This window comes from Taudactylus pleione, unplaced genomic scaffold (genome assembly GCF_031769625.1).
Source record: "Taudactylus pleione unplaced genomic scaffold, aTauple2 ptg000862l, whole genome shotgun sequence".
Classification (NCBI taxonomy): Eukaryota; Metazoa; Chordata; class Amphibia; order Anura; family Myobatrachidae; genus Taudactylus; species Taudactylus pleione.
In genome coordinates this window covers 3,104,700-3,129,284 of record NW_028285264.1, presented here as the reverse complement: position 1 = coordinate 3,129,284, position 24,585 = coordinate 3,104,700, and the positions used below count along the sequence as shown (strand labels likewise).

Genomic DNA, 24,585 nt, shown 5'->3' with positions numbered 1-24,585 from the left:
GATAGAGAATGAGACAGAAAGAGAGAGAGTGAGACAAAGGGAGTGAGATGGAGAGAGTAAGAGAGTGTGAGACAGAATGTGAGATAGAGAATGAGACAGAATGTGAGATAGAGAATGAGACAGAAAGAGAGAGAAAGTGAGACAAAGGCAGTGAGATGGAGAGAGTAAGAGAGTGTGAGACAGAATGTGAGATAGAGAATGAGACAGAAAGAGAGAGAGTGAGACAAAGGGAGTGAGATGGAGAGAGTAATAGAGTGTGAGACAGAATGTGAGATAGAGAATGAGTCAGAATGTGAGATAGAGAATGAGACAGAAAGAGAGAGAGTGAGACAAAGGGAGTGAGATGGAGAGAGTTAGAGAGTGCAAGACAGAATGTGAGATAGAGAATGAGACAGAAAGAGAGAGAGTGAGACAAAGGGAGTGAGATGGAGAGAGTAAGAGAGTGTGAGACAGAATGTGAGATAGAGAATGAGACAGAATGTGAGATAGAGAATGAGACAGACAGAGAGAGAGAGTGAGACAAAGGGAGTGAGATGGAGAGAGTAAGAGAGTGTGAGACAGAATGTGAGATAGAGAATGAGACATAAAGAGAGAGAGTGAGACAAAGGGAGTGAGATGGAGAGAGTAAGAGAGTGTGAGACAGAATGTGAGATAGAGAATGACACAGAAAGAGAGAGAGTGAGACAAAGGGAGTGAGATGGAGTGAGTAAGAGAGTGTGAGACAGAATGTGAGATAGAGAATGAGACATAAAGAGAGAGAGTGAGACAAAGGGAGTGAGATGGAGAGAGTGAGAGAGTGTGAGACAGAATGTGAGATAGAGAATGAGACAGAAAGAGAGAGAGTGAGACAAAGGGAGTGAGATGGAGAGAGTAAGAGAGTGTGAGACAGAATGTGAGATAGAGAATGAGACAGAATGTGAGATAGAGAATGAGACAGAAAGAGAGAGAGTGAGACAAAGGGAGTGAGATGGAGAGAGTAAGAGAGTGTGAGACAGAATGAGAGAGAGAATGAGACAGAAAGAGAGAGAGTGAGACAAAGGGAGTGAGATGGAGAGAGTTAGAGAGTGCAAGACAGAATGTGAGATAGAGAATGAGACAGAAAGAGAGAGAGTGAGACAAAGGGAGTGAGATGGAGAGAGTAAGAGAGTGTGAGACAGAATGTGAGATAGAGAATGAGACAGAAAGAGAGAGAGTGAGACAAAGGGAGTGAGATGGAGAGAGTAAGAGAGTGTGAGACAGAATGTGAGATAGAGAATGAGACAGAATGTGAGATAGAGAATGAGACAGAATGTGAGATAGAGAATGAGACAGAAAGAGAGAGAGTGAGACAAAGGGAGTGAGATGGAGAGAGTAAGAGAGTGTGAGACAGAATGTGAGATAGAGAATGAGACAGAAAGAGAGAGAGTGAGACAAAGGGAGTGAGATGGAGAGAGTAAGAGAGTGTGAGACAGAATGTGAGATAGAGAATGAGACAGAAAGAGAGAGAGTGAGAGAAAGGGAGTGAGATGGAGAGAGTAAGAGAGTGTGAGACAGAATCTGAGATAGAGAATGAGAAAAAGAGAGAGAGTGAGACAAAGGGAGTGAGATGGAGAGAGTAAGAGAGTGTGAGACAGAGAATTAGACAGAAAGAGAGAGAGTGAGACAAAGGGAGTGAGATGGAGAGATTAAGAGAGTGTTAGACAGAATGTGAGATAGAGAATGAGACAGAATGTGAGATAGAGAATGAGACAGAAAGAGAGAGAGAGTGAGACAAAGGCAGTGAGATGGAGAGAGTAAGAGAGTGTGAGACAGAATGTGAGATAGAGAATGAGACAGAAAGAGAGAGAGTGAGACAAAGGGAGTGAGATGGAGAGAGTAAGAGAGTGTGAGACAGAATGTGAGATAGAAAATGAGACAGAAAGAGAGAGAGTGAGACAAAGGGAGTGAGATGGAGAGTGTAAGAGAGTGTGAGACAGAATGTGAGATAGAGAATGAGACAGAATGTGAGATAGAGAATGAGACAGAAAGAGAGAGAGTGAGACAAAGGGAGTGAGATGTAGAGAGTAAGAGAGTGTGAGACAGAATGTGAGATAGAGAATGAGACAGAATGTGAGATAGAGAATGAGACAGAAAGATAGAGAGTGAGACAAAGGGAGTGAGATGGAGAGAGTGAGAGAATGTGAGACAGAATGTGAGATAGAGAATGAGACAGAAAGAGAGAGAGTGAGACAAAGGGAGTGAGATAGAGAGAGTAAGAGAGTGTGAGACAGAATGTGAGATAAAGAATGAGACAGAAAGAGAGAGAGTGAGACAAAGGGAGTGAGATGGAGAGAGTGAGAGAGTGTGAGACAGAATGTGAGATAGAGAATGAGACAGAAAGAGAGAGAGTGAGACAAAGGGAGTGAGATGGAGAGAGTAAGAGAGTGTGAGACAGAATCTGAGATAGAGAATGAGAGAAATAGAGAGAGTGAGACAAAGGGAGTGAGATGGAGAGAGTAAGAGAGTGTGAGACAGAGAATTAGACAGAAAGAGAGAGAGTGAGACAAAGGGAGTGAGATGGAGAGAGTAAGAGAGTGTGAGACAGAATGTGAGATAGAGAATGAGACAGAATGTGAGATAGAGAATGAGACAGACAGAGAGAGAGAGTGAGACAAAGGCAGTGAGATGGAGTGAGTAAGAGAGTGTGAGACAGAATGTGAGATAGAGAATGAGACAGAAAGAGAGAGTGAGACAAAGGGAGTGAGATGGAGAGAGTAAGAGAGTGTGAGACAGAATGTGAGATAGAGAATGAGACAGAATGTGAGATATAGAATGAGACAGAAAGAGAGAGAGAGTGAGACAAAGGCAGTGAGATGGAGAAAGTAAGAGAGTGTGAGACAGAATGTGAGATAGAGAATGAGAGAAAGAGAGAGAGTGAGACAAAGGGAGTGAGATGGAGAGAGTAAGAGAGTGTGAGACAGAGAATGAGACAGAAAGAGAGAAAGTGAGATAAAGGGAGTGAGATGGAGAGAGAAAGAGAGTGTGAGACAGAATGTGAGATAGAGAATGAGACAGAAAGAGAGAGAGTGAGACAAAGGGAGTGAGATGGAGAGAGTAAGAGAGTGTGAGACAGAATGTGAGATAGAGAATGAGACAGAAAGAGAGAGAGTGAGAATAAGGGAGTGAGATGGAGAGAGTAAGAGAGTGTGAGACAGAATGTGAGATAGAGAATGAGACAGAAAGAGAGAGAGTGAGACAAAGGGAGTGAGATGGAGAGAGTGAGAGAATGTGAGACAGAATGTGAGATAGAGAATGAGACAGAAAGAGAGAGAGTGAGACAAAGGGAGTGAGATGGAGAGAGTAAGAGAGTGTGAGACAGAATCTGAGATAGAGAATGAGAGAAAGAGAGAGAGTGAGACAAAGGGAGTGAGATGGAGAGAGTAAGAGAGTGTGAGACAGAGAATTAGACAGAAAGAGAGAGAGTGAGACAAAGGGAGTGAGATGGAGAGAGTAAGAGAGTGTGAGACAGAATGTGAGATAGAGAATGAGACAGAATGTGAGATAGAGAATGAGACAGACAGAGAGAGAGAGTGAGACAAAGGCAGTGAGATGGAGAGAGTAAGAGAGTGTGAGACAGAATGTGAGATAGAGAATGAGACAGAAAGAGAGAGAGTGAGACAAAGGGAGTGAGATGGAGAGAGTAAGAGAGTGTGAGACAGAATGTGAGATAGAGAATGAGACAGAAAGAGAGAGAGTGAGACAAAGGGAGTGAGATGGAGAGAGTAAGAGAGTGTGAGACAGAATGTGAGATAGAGAATGAGACAGAATGTGAGATATAGAATGAGACAGAAAGAGAGAGAGAGTGAGACAAAGGCAGTGAGATGGAGAGAGTAAGAGAGTGTGAGACAGAATGTGAGATAGAGAATGAGAGAAAGAGAGAGAGTGAGACAAAGGGAGTGAGATGGAGAGAGTAAGAGAGTGTGACACAGAGAATGAGACAGAAAGAGAGAAAGTGAGATAAAGGGAGTGAGATGGAGAGAGTAAGAGAGTGTGAGACAGAATGTGAGATAGAGAATGAGACAGAAAGAGAGAGCGTGAGACAAAGGGAGTGAGATGGAGAGAGTAAGAGAGTGTGAGACAGAATGTGAGATAGAGAATGAGACAGAAAGAGAGAGAGTGAGACAAAGAAAGTGAGATGGAAAGAGTAAGAGAGTGTGAGACAGAATGTGAGATAGAGAATGAGACAGAATGTGAGATAGAGAATGAGACAGAAAGAGAGAGAGAGTGAGACAAAGGCAGTGAGATGGAGAGAGTAAGAGAGTGTGAGACAGAATGTGAGATAGAGAATGAGACAGAAAGAGAGAGAGTGAGACAAAGGGAGTGAGATAGAGAGAGTAAGAGAGTGTGAGACAGAATGTGAGATAAAGAATGAGACAGAAAGAGAGAGAGTGAGACAAAGGGAGTGAGATGGAGAGAGTGAGAGAGTGTGAGACAGAGAATTAGACAGAAAGAGAGAGAGTGAGACAAAGGGAGTGAGATGGAGAGAGTAAGAGAGTGTGAGACAGAATGTGAGATAGAGAATGAGACAGAATGTGAGATAGAGAATGAGACAGACAGAGAGAGAGAGTGAGACAAAGGCAGTGAGATGGAGAGAGTAAGAGAGTGTGAGACAGAATGTGAGATAGAGAATGAGACAGAAAGAGAAAGAGTGAGACAAAGGGAGTGAGATGGAGAGAGTAAGAGAGTGTGAGACAGAATGTGAGATAGAGAATGAGACAGAATGTGAGATATAGAATGAGACAGAAAGAGAGAGAGAGTGAGACAAAGGCAGTGAGATGGAGAAAGTAAGAGAGTGTGAGACAGAATGTGAGATAGAGAATGAGAGAAAGAGAGAGAGTGAGACAAAGGGAGTGAGATGGAGAGAGTAAGAGAGTGTGAGACAGAGAATGAGACAGAAAGAGAGAAAGTGAGATAAAGGGAGTGAGATGGAGAGAGTAAGAGAGTGTGAGACAGAATGTGAGATAGAGAATGAGACAGAAAGAGAGAGAGTGAGAATAAGGGAGTGAGATGGAGAGAGTAAGAGAGTGTGAGACAGAATGTGAGATAGAGAATGAGACAGAAAGAGAGAGAGTGAAACAAAGGGAGTGAGATGGAGAGAGTGAGAGAGTATGAGACAGAATGTGAGATAGAGAATGAGACAAAGAGAGAGAGTGAGACAAAGGGAGTGAGATGGAGAGAGTAAGAGAGTGTGAGACAGAATGTGAGATAGAGAATGAGACAGAAAGAGAGAGAGTGAGACAAAGGGAGTGAGATGGAGAGAGTAATAGAGTGTGAGACAGAATGTGAGATAGAGAATGAGACAGAAAGAGAGAGAGTGAGAGAAAGGGAGTGAGATGGAGAGAGTAAGAGAGTGTGAGACAGAATCTGAGATAGAGAATGAGAGAAAGAGAGAGAGTGAGACAAAGGGAGTGAGATGGAGAGAGTAAAAGAGTGTGAGACAGAGAATTAGACAGAAAGAGAGAGAATGAGACAAAGGGAGTGAGATGTAGAGAGTAAGAGAGTGTTAGACAGAATGTGAGATAGAGAATGAGACAGAATGTGAGATAGAGAATGAGACAGAAAGAGAGAGTGAGACAAAGGCAGTGAGATGGAGAGAGTAAGAGAGTGTGAGACAGAATGTGAGATAGAGAATGAGACAGAAAGAGAGAGAGTGAGACAAAGGGAGTGAGATGGAGAGAGTAAGAGAGTGTGAGACAGAATGTGAGATAGAGAATGAGACAGAAAGAGAGAGAGTGAGACAAAGGGAGTGAGATGGAGAGAGTAAGAGAGTGTCAGACAGAATGTGAGATAGAGAATGAGACAGAATGTGAGATAGAGAATGAGAGAAAGAGAGAGAGTGAGACAAAGGGAGTGAGATGGAGAGAGAAAGAGAGTGTGAGACAGAGTATGAGACAGAAAGAGAGAGAGTGAAACAAAGGGAGTGAGATGGAGAGAGTAAGAGATTGTGAGACAGAATGTGAGATAGAGAATGAGACAGAAAGAGAGAGAGTGAGACAAATGGAGTGAGATGGAGAGAGTAAGAGAGTGTGAGACAGAATGTGAGATAGAGAATGAGACAGAAAGAGAGAGAGTGAGACAAAGGGAGTGAGATGGAGAGAGTAAGAGAGTGTGAGACAGAATGTGAGATAGAGAATGAGACAGAATGTGAGATAGAGAATGAGACAGAAAGAGAAAGAGTGAGACAAAGGGAGTGAGATGGAGAGAGTAAGAGAGTGTGAGACAGAATGTGAGATAGAGAATGAGAGAAAGAGAGAGAGTGAGACAAAGGGAGTGAGATGGAGAGAGTAAGAGAGTGTGAGACAGAGAATGAGACAGAAAGAGAGAGAGTGAGACAAAGGGAGTGAGATGGAGAGAGTAAGAGAGTGTGAGACAGAATGTGAGATAGAGAATGAGACAGAAAGAGAGAGAGTGAGACAAAGGGAGTGAGATGGAGAGAGTAAGAGAGTGTGAGACAGAATGTGAGATAGAGAATGAGACAGAAAGAGAGAGAGTGAGACAAAGAAAGTGAGATGGAAAGAGTAAGAGAGTGTGAGACAGAATGTGAGATAGAGAATGAGACAGAATGTGAGATAGAGAATGAGACAGAAAGAGAGAGAGAGTGAGACAAAGGCAGTGAGATGGAGAGAGTAAGAGAGTGTGAGACAGAATGTGAAATAGAGAATGAGACAGAAAGAGAGAGAGTGAGACAAAGGGAGTGAGATGGAGAGAGTATGAGAGTGTGAGACAGAATGTGAGATAGAGAATCAGACAATGTGAGATAGAGAATGAGACAGAAAGAGAGAGAGTGAGACAAAGGGAGTGAGATGGAGAGAGTAAGAGAGTGTGAGACAGAATGTGAGACAGGGAATGAGACAGAATGTGAAATAGAGAATGAGACAGAATGTGAGATAGAGAATGAGACAGAAAGAGAGAGAGTGAGACAATGGGAATGAGATGGAGAGAGTAAGAGAGTGTAAGACAGAATGTGAGATAGAGAATGAGACAGAATGTGAGATAGAGAATGAGACAGAAAGAGAGAGAGTGAGACAAAGGGAGTGAGATGTAGAGAGTAAGAGAGTGTTAGACAGAATGTGAGATAGAGAATGAGACAGAATGTGAGATAGAGAATGAGACAGAAAGAGAGAGAGTGAGACAAAGGGAGTGAGATGTAGAGAGTAAGAGAGTGTTAGACAGAATGTGAGATAGAGAATGAGACAGAATGTGAGATAGAGAATGAGACAGAAAGAGAGAGTGAGACAAAGGCAGTGAGATGGAGAGAGTAAGAGAGTGTGAGACAGAATCTGAGATAGAGAATGAGACAGAAAGAGAGAGAGTGAGACAAAGGGAGTGAGATGGAGAGAGTAAGAGAGTGTGAGACAGAATGTGAGATAGAGAATGAGACATAAAGAGAGAGAGTGAAACAAAGGGAGTGAGATGGAGAGAGTGAGAGAGTATGAGACAGAATGTGAGATAGAGAATGAGACAAAGAGAGAGAGTGAGACAAAGGGAGTGAGATGGAGAGAGTAAGAGAGTGTGAGACAGAATGTGAGATACAGAATGGGACAGAAAGAGAGAGAGTGAGACAAAGGGAGTGAGATGGAGAGAGTAATAGAGTGTGAGACAGAATGTGAGATAGAGAATGAGACAGAAAGAGAGAGAGTGAGAGAAAGGGAGTGAGATGGAGAGAGTAAGAGAGTGTGAGACAGAATCTGAGATAGAGAATGAGAGAAAGAGAGAGAGTGAGACAAAGGGAGTGAGATGGAGAGAGTAAAAGAGTGTGAGACAGAGAATTAGACAGAAAGAGAGAGAATGAGACAAAGGGAGTGAGATGTAGAGAGTAAGAGAGTGTTAGACAGAATGTGAGATAGAGAATGAGACAGAATGTGAGATAGAGAATGAGACAGAAAGAGAGAGTGAGACAAAGGCAGTGAGATGGAGAGAGTAAGAGAGTGTGAGACAGAATGTGAGATAGAGAATGAGACAGAAAGAGAGAGAGTGAGACAAAGGGAGTGAGATGGAGAGAGTAAGAGAGTGTGAGACAGAATGTGAGATAGAGAATGAGACAGAAAGAGAGAGAGTGAGACAAAGGGAGTGAGATGGAGAGAGTAAGAGAGTGTCAGACAGAATGTGAGATAGAGAATGAGACAGAATGTGAGATAGAGAATGAGAGAAAGAGAGAGAGTGAGACAAAGGGAGTGAGATGGAGAGAGAAAGAGAGTGTGAGACAGAGAATGAGACAGAAAGAGAGAGAGTGAAACAAAGGGAGTGAGATGGAGAGAGTAAGAGATTGTGAGACAGAATGTGAGATAGAGAATGAGACAGAAAGAGAGAGAGTGAGACAAATGGAGTGAGATGGAGAGAGTAAGAGAGTGTGAGACAGAATGTGAGATAGAGAATGAGACAGAAAGAGAGAGAGTGAGACAAAGGGAGTGAGATGGAGAGAGTAAGAGAGTGTGAGACAGAATGTGAGATAGAGAATGAGACAGAATGTGAGATAGAGAATGAGACAGAAAGAGAAAGAGTGAGACAAAGGGAGTGAGATGGAGAGAGTAAGAGAGTGTGAGACAGAATGTGAGATAGAGAATGAGAGAAAGAGAGAGAGTGAGACAAAGGGAGTGAGATGGAGAGAGTAAGAGAGTGTGAGACAGAGAATGAGACAGAAAGAGAGAGAGTGAGACAAAGGGAGTGAGATGGAGAGAGTAAGAGAGTGTGAGACAGAATGTGAGATAGAGAATGAGACAGAAAGAGAGAGAGTGAGACAAAGGGAGTGAGATGGAGAGAGTAAGAGAGTGTGAGACAGAATGTGAGATAGAGAATGAGACAGAAAGAGAGAGAGTGAGACAAAGGGGGTGATATGGAGAGAGTAAGAGAGTGTGAGACAGAATGTGAGATAGAGAATCAGACAGAATGTGAGATAGAGAATGAGACAGAAAGAGAGAGAGAGTGAGACAAAGGCAGTGAGATGGAGAGAGTAAGAGAGTGTGAGACAGAATGTGAGATAGAGAATGAGACAGAAAGAGAGAGAGTGAGACAAAGGGAGTGAGATGGAGAGAGAAAGATAGTGTGAGACAGAATGTGAGATAGAGAATGAGACAGAATGTGAGATAGAGAATGAGACAGAAAGAGAGAGAGTGAGACAAAGGGAGTGAGATAGAGAGAGTAAGAGAGTGTGAGACAGAATGTGAGATAAAGAATGAGACAGAAAGAGAGAGAGTGAGACAAAGGGAGTGAGATGGAGAGAGTGAGAGAGTGTGAGACAGAATGTGAGATAGAGAATGAGACAGAAAGAGAGAGAGTGAGACAAAGGGAGTGAGATGGAGAGAGTAAGAGAGTGTGAGACAGAATCTGAGATAGAGAATGAGAGAAATAGAGAGAGTGAGACAAAGGGAGTGAGATGGAGAGAGTAAGAGAGTGTGAGACAGAGAATTAGACAGAAAGAGAGAGAGTGAGACAAAGGGAGTGAGATGGAGAGAGTAAGAGAGTGTGAGACAGAATGTGAGATAGAGAATGAGACAGAATGTGAGATAGAGAATGAGACAGACAGAGAGAGAGAGTGAGACAAAGGCAGTGAGATGGAGAGAGTAAGAGAGTGTGAGACAGAATGTGAGATAGAGAATGAGACAGAAAGAGAAAGAGTGAGACAAAGGGAGTGAGATGGAGAGAGTAAGAGAGTGTGAGACAGAATGTGAGATAGAGAATGAGACAGAATGTGAGATATAGAATGAGACAGAAAGAGAGAGAGAGTGAGACAAAGGCAGTGAGATGGAGAAAGTAAGAGAGTGTGAGACAGAATGTGAGATAGAGAATGAGAGAAAGAGAGAGAGTGAGACAAAGGGAGTGAGATGGAGAGAGTAAGAGAGTGTGAGACAGAGAATGAGACAGAAAGAGAGAAAGTGAGATAAAGGGAGTGAGATGGAGAGAGAAAGAGAGTGTGAGACAGAATGTGAGATAGAGAATGAGACAGAAAGAGAGAGAGTGAGACAAAGGGAGTGAGATGGAGAGAGTAAGAGAGTGTGAGACAGAATGTGAGATAGAGAATGAGACAGAAAGAGAGAGAGTGAGAATAAGGGAGTGAGATGGAGAGAGTAAGAGAGTGTGAGACAGAATGTGAGATAGAGAATGAGACAGAAAGAGAGAGAGTGAGACAAAGGGAGTGAGATGGAGAGAGTGAGAGAATGTGAGACAGAATGTGAGATAGAGAATGAGACAGAAAGAGAGAGAGTGAGACAAAGGGAGTGAGATGGAGAGAGTAAGAGAGTGTGAGACAGAATCTGAGATAGAGAATGAGAGAAAGAGAGAGAGTGAGACAAAGGGAGTGAGATGGAGAGAGTAAGAGAGTGTGAGACAGAGAATTAGACAGAAAGAGAGAGAGTGAGACAAAGGAAGTGAGATGGAGAGAGTAAGAGAGTGTGAGACAGAATGTGAGATAGAGAATGAGACAGAATGTGAGATAGAGAATGAGACAGACAGAGAGAGAGAGTGAGACAAAGGGAGTGAGATGGAGAGAGTAAGAGAGTGTGAGACAGAATGTGAGATAGAGAATGAGACAGAAAGAGAGAGAGTGAGACAAAGGGAGTGAGATGGAGAGAGTAAGAGAGTGTGAGACAGAATGTGAGATAGAGAATGAGACAGAAAGAGAGAGAGTGAGACAAAGGGAGTGAGATGGAGAGAGTAAGAGAGTGTGAGACAGAATGTGAGATAGAGAATGAGACAGAATGTGAGATATAGAATGAGACAGAAAGAGAGAGAGAGTGAGACAAAGGCAGTGAGATGGAGAGAGTAAGAGAGTGTGAGACAGAATGTGAGATAGAGAATGAGAGAAAGAGAGAGAGTGAGACAAAGGGAGTGAGATGGAGAGAGTAAGAGAGTGTGAGACAGAGAATGAGACAGAAAGAGAGAAAGTGAGATAAAGGGAGTGAGATGGAGAGAGTAAGAGAGTGTGAGACAGAATGTGAGATAGAGAATGAGACAGAAAGAGAGAGCGGGAGACAAAGGGAGTGAGATGGAGAGAGTAAGAGAGTGTGAGACAGAATGTGAGATAGAGAATGAGACAGAAAGAGAGAGAGTGAGACAAAGAAAGTGAGATGGAAAGAGTAAGAGAGTGTGAGACAGAATGTGAGATAGAGAATGAGACAGAATGTGAGATAGAGAATGAGACAGAAAGAGAGAGAGAGTGAGACAAAGGCAGTGAGATGGAGAGAGTAAGAGAGTGTGAGACAGAATGTGAAATAGAGAATGAGACAGAAAGAGAGAGAGTGAGACAAAGGGAGTGAGATGGAGAGAGTATGAGAGTGTGAGACAGAATGTGAGATAGAGAATCAGACAATGTGAGATAGAGAATGAGACAGAAAGAGAGAGAGTGAGACAAAGGGAGTGAGATGGAGAGAGTAAGAGAGTGTGAGACAGAATGTGAGACAGGGAATGAGACAGAATGTGAAATAGAGAATGAGACAGAATGTGAGATAGAGAATGAGACAGAAAGAGAGAGAGTGAGACAATGGGAATGAGATGGAGAGAGTAAGAGAGTGTAAGACAGAATGTGAGATAGAGAATGAGACAGAAAGAGAGAGAGTGAGACAAAGGGAGTGAGATGGAGAGAGTAAGAGAGTGTGAGACAGAATGTGAGATAGAGAATGAGACATAAAGAGAGAGAGTGAAACAAAGGGAGTGAGATGGAGAGAGTGAGAGAGTGTGAGACAGAATGTGAGATAGAGAATGAGACAAAGAGAGAGAGTGAGACAAAGGGAGTGAGATGGAGAGAGTAAGAGAGTGTGAGACAGAATGTGAGATACAGAATGGGACAGAAAGAGAGAGAGTGAGACAAAGGGAGTGAGATGGAGAGAGTAATAGAGTGTGAGACAGAATGTGAGATAGAGAATGAGACAGAAAGAGAGAGAGTGAGAGAAAGGGAGTGAGATGGAGAGAGTAAGAGAGTGTGAGACAGAATCTGAGATAGAGAATGAGAGAAAGAGAGAGAGTGAGACAAAGGGAGTGAGATGGAGAGAGTAAAAGAGTGTGAGACAGAGAATTAGACAGAAAGAGAGAGAATGAGACAAAGGGAGTGAGATGTAGAGAGTAAGAGAGTGTTAGACAGAATGTGAGATAGAGAATGAGACAGAATGTGAGATAGAGAATGAGACAGAAAGAGAGAGTGAGACAAAGGCAGTGAGATGGAGAGAGTAAGAGAGTGTGAGACAGAATGTGAGATAGAGAATGAGACAGAAAGAGAGAGAGTGAGACAAAGGGAGTGAGATGGAGAGAGTAAGAGAGTGTGAGACAGAATGTGAGATAGAGAATGAGACAGAAAGAGAGAGAGTGAGACAAAGGGAGTGAGATGGAGAGAGTAAGAGAGTGTCAGACAGAATGTGAGATAGAGAATGAGACAGAATGTGAGATAGAGAATGAGAGAAAGAGAGAGAGTGAGACAAAGGGAGTGAGATGGAGAGAGAAAGAGAGTGTGAGACAGAGAATGAGACAGAAAGAGAGAGAGTGAAACAAAGGGAGTGAGATGGAGAGAGTAAGAGATTGTGAGACAGAATGTGAGATAGAGAATGAGACAGAAAGAGAGAGAGTGAGACAAATGGAGTGAGATGGAGAGAGTAAGAGAGTGTGAGACAGAATGTGAGATAGAGAATGAGACAGAAAGAGAGAGAGTGAGACAAAGGGAGTGAGATGGAGAGAGTAAGAGAGTGTGAGACAGAATGTGAGATAGAGAATGAGACAGAATGTGAGATAGAGAATGAGACAGAAAGAGAAAGAGTGAGACAAAGGGAGTGAGATGGAGAGAGTAAGAGAGTGTGAGACAGAATGTGAGATAGAGAATGAGAGAAAGAGAGAGAGTGAGACAAAGGGAGTGAGATGGAGAGAGTAAGAGAGTGTGAGACAGAGAATGAGACAGAAAGAGAGAGAGTGAGACAAAGGGAGTGAGATGGAGAGAGTAAGAGAGTGTGAGACAGAATGTGAGATAGAGAATGAGACAGAAAGAGAGAGAGTGAGACAAAGGGAGTGAGATGGAGAGAGTAAGAGAGTGTGAGACAGAATGTGAGATAGAGAATGAGACAGAAAGAGAGAGAGTGAGACAAAGGGGGTGATATGGAGAGAGTAAGAGAGTGTGAGACAGAATGTGAGATAGAGAATCAGACAGAATGTGAGATAGAGAATGAGACAGAAAGAGAGAGAGAGTGAGACAAAGGCAGTGAGATGGAGAGAGTAAGAGAGTGTGAGACAGAATGTGAGATAGAGAATGAGACAGAAAGAGAGAGAGTGAGACAAAGGGAGTGAGATGGAGAGAGAAAGATAGTGTGAGACAGAATGTGAGATAGAGAATGAGACAGAATGTGAGATAGAGAATGAGACAGAAAGAGAGAGAGAGTGAGACAAAGGGAGTGAGATGGAGAGAGTAATTGAGTGTGAGACAGAATGTGAGATAGAGAATGAGACAGAAAGAGAGAGAGTGAGACAAAGGGAGTGAGATGGAGAGAGTAAGAGAGTGTCAGACAGAATGTGAGATAGAGAATGAGACAGAATGTGAGATAGAGAATGAGAGAAAGAGAGAGAGTGAGACAAAGGGAGTGAGATGGAGAGAGAAAGAGAGTGTGAGACAGAGAATGAGACAGAAAGAGAGAGAGTGAAACAAAGGGAGTGAGATGGAGAGAGTAAGAGATTGTGAGACAGAATGTGAGATAGAGAATGAGACAGAAAGAGAGAGAGTGAGACAAATGGAGTGAGATGGAGAGAGTAAGAGAGTGTGAGACAGAATGTGAGATAGAGAATGAGACAGAAAGAGAGAGAGTGAGACAAAGGGAGTGAGATGGAGAGAGTAAGAGAGTGTGAGACAGAATGTGAGATAGAGAATGAGACAGAATGTGAGATAGAGAATGAGACAGAAAGAGAAAGAGTGAGACAAAGGGAGTGAGATGGAGAGAGTAAGAGAGTGTGAGACAGTATGTGAGATAGAGAATGAGAGAAAGAGAGAGAGTGAGACAAAGGGAGTGAGATGGAGAGAGTAAGAGAGTGTGAGACAGAGAATGAGACAGAAAGAGAGAGAGTGAGACAAAGGGAGTGAGATGGAGAGAGTAAGAGAGTGTGAGACAGAATGTGAGATAGAGAATGAGACAGAAAGAGAGAGAGTGAGACAAAGGGAGTGAGATGGAGAGAGTAAGAGAGTGTGAGACAGAATGTGAGATAGAGAATGAGACAGAAAGAGAGAGAGTGAGACAAAGGGGGTGAGATGGAGAGAGTAAGAGAGTGTGAGACAGAATGTGAGATAGAGAATCAGACAGAATGTGAGATAGAGAATGAGACAGAAAGAGAGAGAGAGTGAGACAAAGGCAGTGAGATGGAGAGAGTAAGAGAGTGTGAGACAGAATGTGAGATAGAGAATGAGACAGAAAGAGAGAGAGTGAGACAAAGGGAGTGAGATGGAGAGAGAAAGATAGTGTGAGACAGAATGTGAGATAGAGAATGAGACAGAATGTGAGATAGAGAATGAGACAGAAAGAGAGAGAGTGAGACAAAGGGAGTGAGATGGAGAGAGTAAGAGAGTGTGAGACAGAATGTGAGATAGAGAATGAGACAGAAAGAGAGAGAGTGAGACAAAGGGAGTGAGATGGAGAGAGTAATAGAGTGTGAGACAGAATGTGAGATAGAGAATGAGACAGAAAGAGAGAGAGTGAGAGAAAGGGAGTGAGATGGAGAGAGTAAGAGAGTGTGAGACAGAATCTGACATAGAGAATGAGAGAAAGAGAGAGAGTGAGACAAAGGGAGTGAGATGGAGAGAGTAAGAGAGTGTGAGACAGAGAATTAGACAGAAAGAGAGAGAGTGAGACAAAAGGAGTGAGATGGAGAGATTAAGAGAGTGTTAGACAGAATGTGAGATAGTTAATGAGACAGAATGTGAGATAGAGAATGAGACAGAAAGAGAGAGAGAGTGAGACAAAGGCAGTGAGATGGAGAGAGTAAGAGAGTGTGATACAGAATGTGAGATAGAGAATGAGACAGAAAGAGAGAGAGTGAGACAAAGGGAGTGAGATGGAGAGAGTAAGAGAGTGTGAGACAGAATGTGAGATAGAAAATGAGACAGAAAGAGAGAGAGTGAGACAAAGGGAGTGTGATGGAGAGAGTAAGAGAGTGTGAGACAGAATGTGAGATAGAGAATGAGACAGAATGTGAGATAGAGAATAAGACAGAAAGAGATAGAAAGTGAGACAAAGGCAGTGAGATGGAGAGAGTAAGAGAGTGTGAGACAGAATGTGAGATAGAGAATGAGACAGAAAGAGAGAGAGTGAGACAAAGGGAGTGAGATGGAGAGAGTAAGAGAGTGTGAGACCGAATGTGAGATAGAGAATCAGACAATGTGAGATAGAGAATGAGACAGAAAAAGAGAGAGTGAGACAAAGGGAGTGAGATGGAGAGAGTAAGAGAGTGTGAGACAGAATGTGAGATAGGGAATGAGACAGAATGTGAAATAGAGAATGAGACAGAATGTGAGATAGAGAATGAGACAGAAAGAGAGAGAGTGAGACAATGGGAGTGAGATGGAGAGAGTAAGAGAGTGTAAGACAGAATGTGAGATAGAGAATGAGACATAAAGAGAGAGAGTGAGACAAAGGGAGTGAGATGGAGAGAGTGAGAGAGTGTGAGACAGAATGTGAGATAGAGAATGAGACAGAAAGAGAGAGAGTGAGACAAAGGGAGTGAGATGGAGAGAGTAAGAGAGTGTGAGACAGAATGTGAGATAGAGAATGAGACAGAAAGAGAGAGAAAGTGAGACAAAGGCAGTGAGATGGAGAGAGTAAGAGAGTGTGAGACAGAATGTGAGATAGAGAATGAGAGAAAGAGAGAGAGTGAGACAAAGGGAGTGAGATGGAGAGAGAAAGAGTGTGAGACAGAGAATGAGACAGAAAGAGAGAGAGTGAAACAAAGGGAGTGAGATGGAGAGAGTAAGAGAGTGTGAGACAGAATGTGAGATAGAGAATGAGACAGAAAGAGAGAGAGTGAGACAAAGGGAGTGAGATGGAGAGAGTGAGAGAGTGTGAGACAGAATGTGAGATAGAGAATGAGACAGAAAGAGAGAGTGAGACAAAGGGAGTGAGATGGAGAGAGTAAGAGAGTGTGAGACAGAATGTGAGATAGAGAAAGAGACAGAATGTGAGATAGAGAATGAGACAGAAAGATAGAGAGTGAGACAAAGGGAGTGAGATGGAGAGAGTGAGAGAGTGTGAGACAGAATGTGAGATAGAGAATGAGACAGAAAGAGAGAGAGTGAGACAAAGGGAGTGAGATGGAGAGAGTAAGAGAGTGTGAGACCGAATGTGAGATAGAGAATCAGACAATGTGAGATAGAGAATGAGACAGAAAAGAGAGAGTGAGACAAAGGGAGTGAGATGGAGAGAGTAAGAGAGTGTGAGACAGAATGTGAGATAGGGAATGAGACAGAATGTGAAATAGAGAATGAGACAGAATGTGAGATAGAGAATGAGACAGAAAGAGAGAGAGTGAGACAATGGGAGTGAGATGGAGAGAGTAAGAGAGTGTAAGACAGAATGTGAGATAGAGAATGAGACATAAAGAGAGAGAGTGAGACAAAGGGAGTGAGATGGAGAGAGTGAGAGAGTGTGAGACAGAATGTGAGATAGAGAATGAGACAGAAAGAGAGAGAGTGAGACAAAGGGAGTGAGATGGAGAGAGTAAGAGAGTGTGAGACAGAATGTGAGATAGAGAATGAGACAGAAAGAGAGAGAAAGTGAGACAAAGGCAGTGAGATGGAGAGAGTAAGAGAGTGTGAGACAGAATGTGAGATAGAGAATGAGAGAAAGAGAGAGAGTGAGACAAAGGGAGTGAGATGGAGAGAGAAAGAGTGTGAGACAGAGAATGAGACAGAAAGAGAGAGAGTGAAACAAAGGGAGTGAGATGGAGAGAGTAAGAGAGTGTGAGACAGAATGTGAGATAGAGAATGAGACAGAAAGAGAGAGAGTGAGACAAAGGGAGTGAGATGGAGAGAGTGAGAGAGTGTGAGACAGAATGTGAGATAGAGAATGAGACAGAAAGAGAGAGTGAGACAAAGGGAGTGAGATGGAGAGAGTAAGAGAGTGTGAGACAGAATGTGAGATAGAGAAAGAGACAGAATGTGAGATAGAGAATGAGACAGAAAGATAGAGAGTGAGACAAAGGGAGTGAGATGGAGAGAGTGAGAGAGTGTGAGACAGAATGTGAGATAGAGAATGAGACAGAAAGAGAGAGAGTGAGACAAAGGGAGTGAGATGGAGAGAGTAAGAGAGTGTGAGACAGAATGTGAGATAGAGAAAGAGACAGAATGTGAGATAGAGAATGAGACAGAAAGAAAGGGAGTGAGATGGAGAGAGTGAGAGAGTGTGAGACAGAATGTGAGATAGAGAATGAGACAGAAAGAGAGAGAGTGAGACTAAGGGAGTGAGATGGAGAGAGTAAGAGAGTGTGAGACAGAATGTGAGATAGAGAATGAGACAGAAAGAGAGAGAGTGAGACAAAGGGAGTGAGATGGAGAGAGTAAGAGAGTGTGAGACAGAATGTGAGATAGAGAATGAGACAGAAAGAGAGAGAGTGAGACAAAGGGGGTGAGATGGAGAGAGTAAGAGAGTGTGAGACAGAATGTGAGATAGAGAATCAGACAGAATGTGAGATAGAGAATGAGACAGAAAGAGAGAGAGAGTGAGACAAAGGCAGTGAGATGGAGAGAGTAAGAGAGTGTGAGACAGAATGTGAGATAGAGAATGAGACAGAAAGAGAGAGAGTGAGACAAAGGGAGTGAGATGGAGAGAGAAAGATAGTGTGAGACAGAATGTGAGATAGAGAATGAGACAGAATGTGAGATAGAGAATGAGACTGAAAGAGAGAGAGTGAGACAAAGGGAGTGAGATGGAGAGAGTAAGAGAGTGTGAGACAGAATGTGAGATAGAGAATGAAACAGAAAGAGAGAGAGTGAGAGAAAGGGAGTGAGATGGAGAGAGTAAGAGAGTGTGAGACAGAATCTGACATAGAGAATGAGAGAAAGAGAGAGAGTGAGACAAAGGGAGTGAGATGGAGAGAGTAAGAGAGTGTGAGACAGAGAATTAGACAGAAAGAGAGAGAGTGAGACAAAAGGAGTGAGATGGAGAGATTAAGAGAGTGTTAGACAGAATGTGAGATAGTTAATGAGACAGAATGTGAGATAGAGAATGAGACAGAAAGAGAGAGAGAGTGAGACAAAGGCAGTGAGATGGAGAGAGTAAGAGAGTGTGACAGAATGTGAGATAGAGAATGAGACAGAAAGAGAGAGAGTGAGACAAAGGGAGTGAGATGGAGAGAGTAAGAGAGTGTGAGACAGAATGTGAGATAGAAAATGAGACAGAAAGAGAGAGAGTGAGACAAAGGGAGTGTGATGGAGAGAGTAAGAGAGTGTGAGACAGAATGTGAGATAGAGAATGAGACAGAATGTGAGATAGAGAATAAGACAGAAAGAGATAGAAAGTGAGACAAAGGCAGTGAGATGGAGAGAGTAAGAGAGTGTGAGACAGAATGTGAGATAGAGAATGAGACAGAAAGAGAGAGAGTGAGACAAAGGGAGTGAGATGGAGAGAGTAAGAGAGTGTGAGACAGAATGTGAGATAGAGAATCAGACAATGTGAGATAGAGAATGAGACAGAAAGAGAGAGAGTGAGACAAAGGGAGTGAGATGGAGAGAGTAAGAGAGTGTGAGACAGAATGTGAGATAGGGAATGAGACAGAATGTGAAATAGAGAATGAGACAGAATGTGAGATAGAGAATGAGACAGAAAGAGAGAGAGTGAGACAATGGGAGTGAGATGGAGAGAGTAAGAGAGTGTAAGACAGAATGTGAGATAGAGAATGAGACAGAAAGAGAGAGAGTGAGACAAAGGGAGTGAGATGGAGAGAGTAAGAGAGTGTGAGACAGAATGTGAGATAGAGAATGAGACATAAAGAGAGAGAGTGAGACAAAGGGAGTGAGATGGAGAGAGTGAGAGAGTGTGAGACAGAATGTGAGATAGAGAATGAGACAGAAAGAGAGAGAGTGAGACAAAGGGAGTGAGATGGAGAGAGTAAGAGAGTGTGAGACAGAATGTGAGATAGAGAATGAGACAGAAAGAGAGAGAGTGAGACAAAGGGAGTGAGATGGAGAGAGTAATAGAGTGTGAGACAGAATGTGAGATAGAGAATGAGACAGAAAGAGAGAGAGTGAGAGAAAGGGAGTGAGATGGAGAGAGTAAGAGAGTGTGAGACAGAATCTGAGATAGAGAATGAGAGAAAGAGAGAGAGTGAGACAAAGGGAGTGAGATGGAGAGAGTAAGAGAGTGTGAGACAGAGAATTAGACAGAAAGAGAGAGAGTTAGACAAAAGGAGTGAGATGGAGAGAGTAAGAGAGTGTTAGACAGAATGTGAGATAGAGAATGAGACAGAATGTGAGATAGAGAATTAGACAGAAAGAGAGAGAGAGTGAGACAAAGGCAGTGAGATGGAGAGAGTAAGAGAGTGTGAGACAGAATGTGAGATAGAGAATGAGACAGAAAGAGAGAGAGTGAGACAAAGGGAGTGAGATGGAGAGAGTAAGAGAGTGTGAGACAGAATGTGAGATAGAGAATGAGACAGAAAGAGAGAGAGTGAGACAAAGGGAGTGAGATGGAGAGAGTAAGAGAGTGTGAGAAAGAATGTGAGATAGAGAATGAGACAGAATGTGAGATAGAGAATGAGACAGAAAGAGAGAGAAAGTGAGACAAAGGCAGTGAGATGGAGAGAGTAAGAGAGTGTGAGACAGAATGTGAGATAGAGAATGAGAGAAAGAGAGAGAGTGAGACAAAGGGAGTGAGATGGAGAGAGAAAGAGAGTGTGAGACAGAGAATGAGACAGAAAGAGAGAGAGTGAAACAAAGGGAGTGAGATGGAGAGAGTAAGAGAGTGTGAGACAGAATGTGAGATAGAGAATGAGACAGAAAGAGAGAGAGTGAGACAAAGGGAGTGAGATGGAGAGAGTGAGAGAGTGTGAGACAGAATGTGAGATAGAGAATGAGACAGAAAGAGAGAGTGAGACAAAGGGAGTGAGATGGAGAGAGTAAGAGAGTGTGAGACAGAATGTGAGATAGAGAAAGAGACAGAATGTGAGATAGAGAATGAGACAGAAAGATAGAGAGTGAGACAAAGGGAGTGAGATGGAGAGAGTGAGAGAGTGTGAGACAGAATGTGAGATAGAGAATGAGACAGAAAGAGAGAGAGTGAGACAAAGGGAGTGAGATGGAGAGAGTAAGAGAGTGTGAGACAGAATGTGAGATAGAGAAAGAGACAGAATGTGAGATAGAGAATGAGACAGAAAGAAAGGGAGTGAGATGGAGAGAGTGAGAGAGTGTGAGACAGAATGTGAGATAGAGAATGAGACAGAAAGAGAGAGAGTGAGACTAAGGGAGTGAGATGGAGAGAGTAAGAGAGTGTGAGACAGAATGTGAGATAGAGAATGAGACAGAAAGAGAGAGAGTGAGACAAAGGGAGTGAGATGGAGAGAGTGAGAGAGTGTGAGACAGAATGTGAGATAGAGAATGAGACAGAAAGAGAGAGAGTGAGACAAAGGGAGTGAGATGGAGAGAGTAAGAGAGTGTGAGACAGAATCTGAGATAGAGAATGAGAGAAAGAGAGAGAGTGAGACAAAGGGAGTGAGATGGAGAGAGTAAGAGAGTGTGAGACAGAGAATTAGACAGAAAGAGAGAGAGTGAGACAAAGGGAGTGAGATGGAGAGAGTAAGAGAGTGTGAGACAGAATGTGAGATAGAGAATGAGACAGAATGTGAGATAGAGAATGAGACAGACAGAGAGAGAGAGAGAGACAAAGGCAGTGAGATGGAGAGAGTAAGAGAGTGTGAGACAGAATGTGAGATAGAGAATGAGACAGAAAGAGAGAGAGTGAGACAAAGGGAGTGAGATGGAGAGAGTAAGAGAGTGTGAGACAGAATGTGAGATAGAGAATGAGACAGAAAGAGAGAGAGTGAGACAATGAAAGTGAGATGGAAAGAGTAAGAGAGTGTGAGACAGAATGTGAGATAGAGAATGAGACAGAATGTGAGATAGAGAATGAGACAGAAAGAGAGAGAGAGTGAGACAAAGGCAGTGAGATGGAGAGAGTAAGAGAGTGTGAGACAGAATGTGAGATAGAGAATGAGACAGAAAGAGAGAGAGTGAGACAAAGGGAGTGAGATGGAGAGAGTAAGAGAGTGTGAGACAGAATGTGAGATAGAGAATCAGACAATGTGAGATAGAGAATGAGACAGAAAGAGAGAGAGTGAGACAAAGGGAGTGAGATGGAGAGAGTAAGAGAGTGTGAGACAGAATGTGAGACAGGGAATGAGACAGAATGTGAAATAGAGAATGAGACAGAATGTGAGATAGAGAATGAGACAGAAAGAGAGAGAGTGAGACAATGGGAGTGAGATGGAGAGAGTAAGAGAGTGTAAGACAGAATGTGAGATAGAGAATGAGACAGAAAGAGAGAGAGTGAGACAAAGGGAGTGAGATGGAGAGAGTAAGAGAGTGTGAGACAGAATGTGAGATAGAGAATGAGACATAAAGAGAGAGAGTGAAACAAAGGGAGTGAGATGGAGAGAGTGAGAGAGTGTGAGACAGAATGTGAGATAGAGAATGAGACAGAAAGAGAGAGAGTGAGACAAAGGGAGTGAGATGGAGAGAGTAAGAGAGTGTGAGACAGAATGTGAGATACAGAATGGGACAGAAAGAGAGAGAGTGAGACAAAGGGAGTGAGATGGAGAGAGTAATAGAGTGTGAGACAGAATGTGAGATAGAGAATGAGACAGAAAGAGAGAGAGTGAGAGAAAGGGAGTGAGATGGAGAGAGTAAGAGAGTGTGAGACAGAATCTGAGATAGAGAATGAGAGAAAGAGAGAGAGTGAGACAAAGGGAGTGAGATGGAGAGAGTAAAAGAGTGTGAGACAGAGAATTAGACAGAAAGAGAGAGAGTGAGACAAAGGGAGTGATATGGAGAGAGTAAGAGAGTGTTAGACAGAATGTGAGATAGAGAATGAGACAGAATGTGAGATAGAGAATGAGACAGAAAGAGAGAGAGAGTGAGACAAAGGCAGTGAGATGGAGAGAGTAAGAGAGTGTGAGACAGAATGTGAGATAGAGAATGAGACAGAAAGAGAGAGAGTGAGACAAAGGGAGTGAGATGGAGAGAGTAAGAGAGTGTGAGACAGAATGTGAGATAGAGAATGAGACAGAAAGAGAGAGAGTGAGACAAAGGGAGTGAGATGGAGAGAGTAAGAGAGTGTCAGACAGAATGTGAGATAGAGAATGAGACAGAATGTGAGATAGAGAATGAGACAGAAAGAGAGAGAAAGTGAGACAAAGGCAGTGAGATGGAGAGAGTAAGAGAGTGTGAGACAGAATGTGAGATAGAGAATGAGAGAAAGAGAGAGAGTGAGACAAAGGGAGTGAGATGGAGAGAGTAAGAGATTGTGAGACAGAATGTGAGATAGAGAATGAGACAGAAAGAGAGAGAGTGAGACAAAGGGAGTGAGATGGAGAGAGTAAGAGAGTGTGAGACAGAATGTGAGATAGAGAATGAGACAGAAAGAGAGAGAGTGAGACAAAGGGAGTGAGATGGAGAGAGTAAGAGAGTGTGAGACAGAATGTGAGATAGAGAATGAGACAGAATGTGAGATAGAGAATGAGACAGAAAGAGAAAGAGTGAGACAAAGGGAGTGAGATGGAGAGAGTAAGAGAGTGTGAGACAGAATGTGAGATAGAGAATGAGAGAAAGAGAGAGAGTGAGACAAAGGGAGTGAGATGGAGAGAGTAAGAGAGTGTGAGACAGAGAATGAGACAGAAAGAGAGAGAGTGAGACAAAGGGAGTGAGATGGAGAGAGTAAGAGAGTGTGAGACAGAATGTGAGATAGAGAATGAGACAGAAAGAGAGAGAGTGAGACAAAGGGAGTGAGATGGAGAGAGTAAGAGAGTGTGAGACAGAATGTGAGATAGAGAATGAGACAGAAAGAGAGAGAGTGAGACAAAGGGGGTGAGATGGAGAGAGTAAGAGAGTGTGAGACAGAATGTGAGATAGAGAATCAGACAGAATGTGAGATAGAGAATGAGACAGAAAGAGAGAGAGAGTGAGACAAAGGCAGTGAGATGGAGAGAGAAAGATAGTGTGAGACAGAATGTGAGATAGAGAATGAGACAGAATGTGAGATAGAGAATGAGACAGAATGTGAGATAGAGAATGAGACAGAAAGAGAGAGAGTGAGACAAAGGGAGTGAGATGGAGAGAGTAAGAGAGTGTGAGACAGAATGTGAGATAGAGAATGAGACAGAAAGAGAGAGAGTGAGACAAAGGGAGTGAGATGGATAGAGTAAGAGAGTGTGAGACAGAATGTGAGATAGAGAATGAGACAGAAAGAGAGAGAGTGAGACAAAGGGAGTGAGATGGAGAGAGTAAGAGAGTGTGAGACAGAATGTGAGATAGAGAATGAGACAGAATGTGAGATAGAGAATGAGACAGAAAGAGAGAGAAAGTGAGACAAAGGCAGTGAGATGGAGAGAGTAAGAGAGTGTGAGACAGAATGTGAGATAGAGAATGAGAGAAAGAGAGAGAGTGAGACAAAGGGAGTGAGATGGAGAGAGAAAGAGAGTGTGAGACAGAGAATGAGACAGAAAGAGAGAGAGTGAAACAAAGGGAGTGAGATGGAGAGAGTAAGAGAGTGTGAGACAGAATGTGAGATAGAGAAGGAGCCAGAAAGAGAGAGAGTGAGACAAAGGGAGTGAGATGGAGAGAGTGAGAGAGTGTGAGACAGAATGTGAGATAGAGAATGAGACAGAATGTGAGATAGAGAATGAGACAGAAAGAGAGAGAAAGTGAGACAAAGGCAGTGAGATGGAGAGAGTAAGAGAGTGTGAGACAGAATGTGAGATAGAGAATGAGACAGAAAGAGAGAGAGTGAGACAAAGGGTGTGATATGGAGAGAGTAAGAGAGTGTGAGACAGAATGTGAGATAGAGAATGAGACAGAAAGAGAGAGAGTGAGACAAAGGGAGTGAGATGGAGAGAGTAAGAGAGTGTGAGACAGAATGTGAGATAGAGAATGAGACAGAATGTGAGATAGAGAATGAGACAGAAAGAGAGAAAGTGAGACAAAGGCAGTGAGATGGAGAGAGTAAGAGAGTGTGAGACAGAATGTGAGATAGAGAATGAGAGAAAGAGAGAGAGTGAGACAAAGGGAGTGAGATGGAGAGAGAAAGAGAGTGTGAGACAGAGAATGAGACAGAAAGAGAGAGAGTGAAACAAAGGGAGTGAGATGGAGAGAGTAAGAGAGTGTGAGACAGAATGTGAGATAGAGAATGAGAGAAAGAGAGAGAGTGAGACAAAGGGAGTGAGATGGAGAGAGTAAGAGTTTGTGAGACAGAATGTGAGATAGAGAATGAGACAGAAAGAGAGAGAGTGAGACAAAGGGAGTGAGATGGAGAGAGTAAGAGAGTGTGAGACAGAATGTGAGATAGAGAATGAGACAGAAAGAGAGAGAGTGAGACAAAGGGAGTGAGATGGAGAGAGTAAGAGAGTGTGAGA

At 43.0% G+C, this 24,585-nt stretch overlaps 1 protein-coding gene across 1 annotated transcript in view; it reads right to left on the bottom strand.

The window, feature by feature from the left end:
- LOC148474246 (uncharacterized) overlaps positions 1-24,585 on the bottom strand; it is a 424,182-nt gene that overhangs the window by 80,760 nt on the left and 318,837 nt on the right. The gene's annotated exons all lie outside the window — the stretch shown is intronic.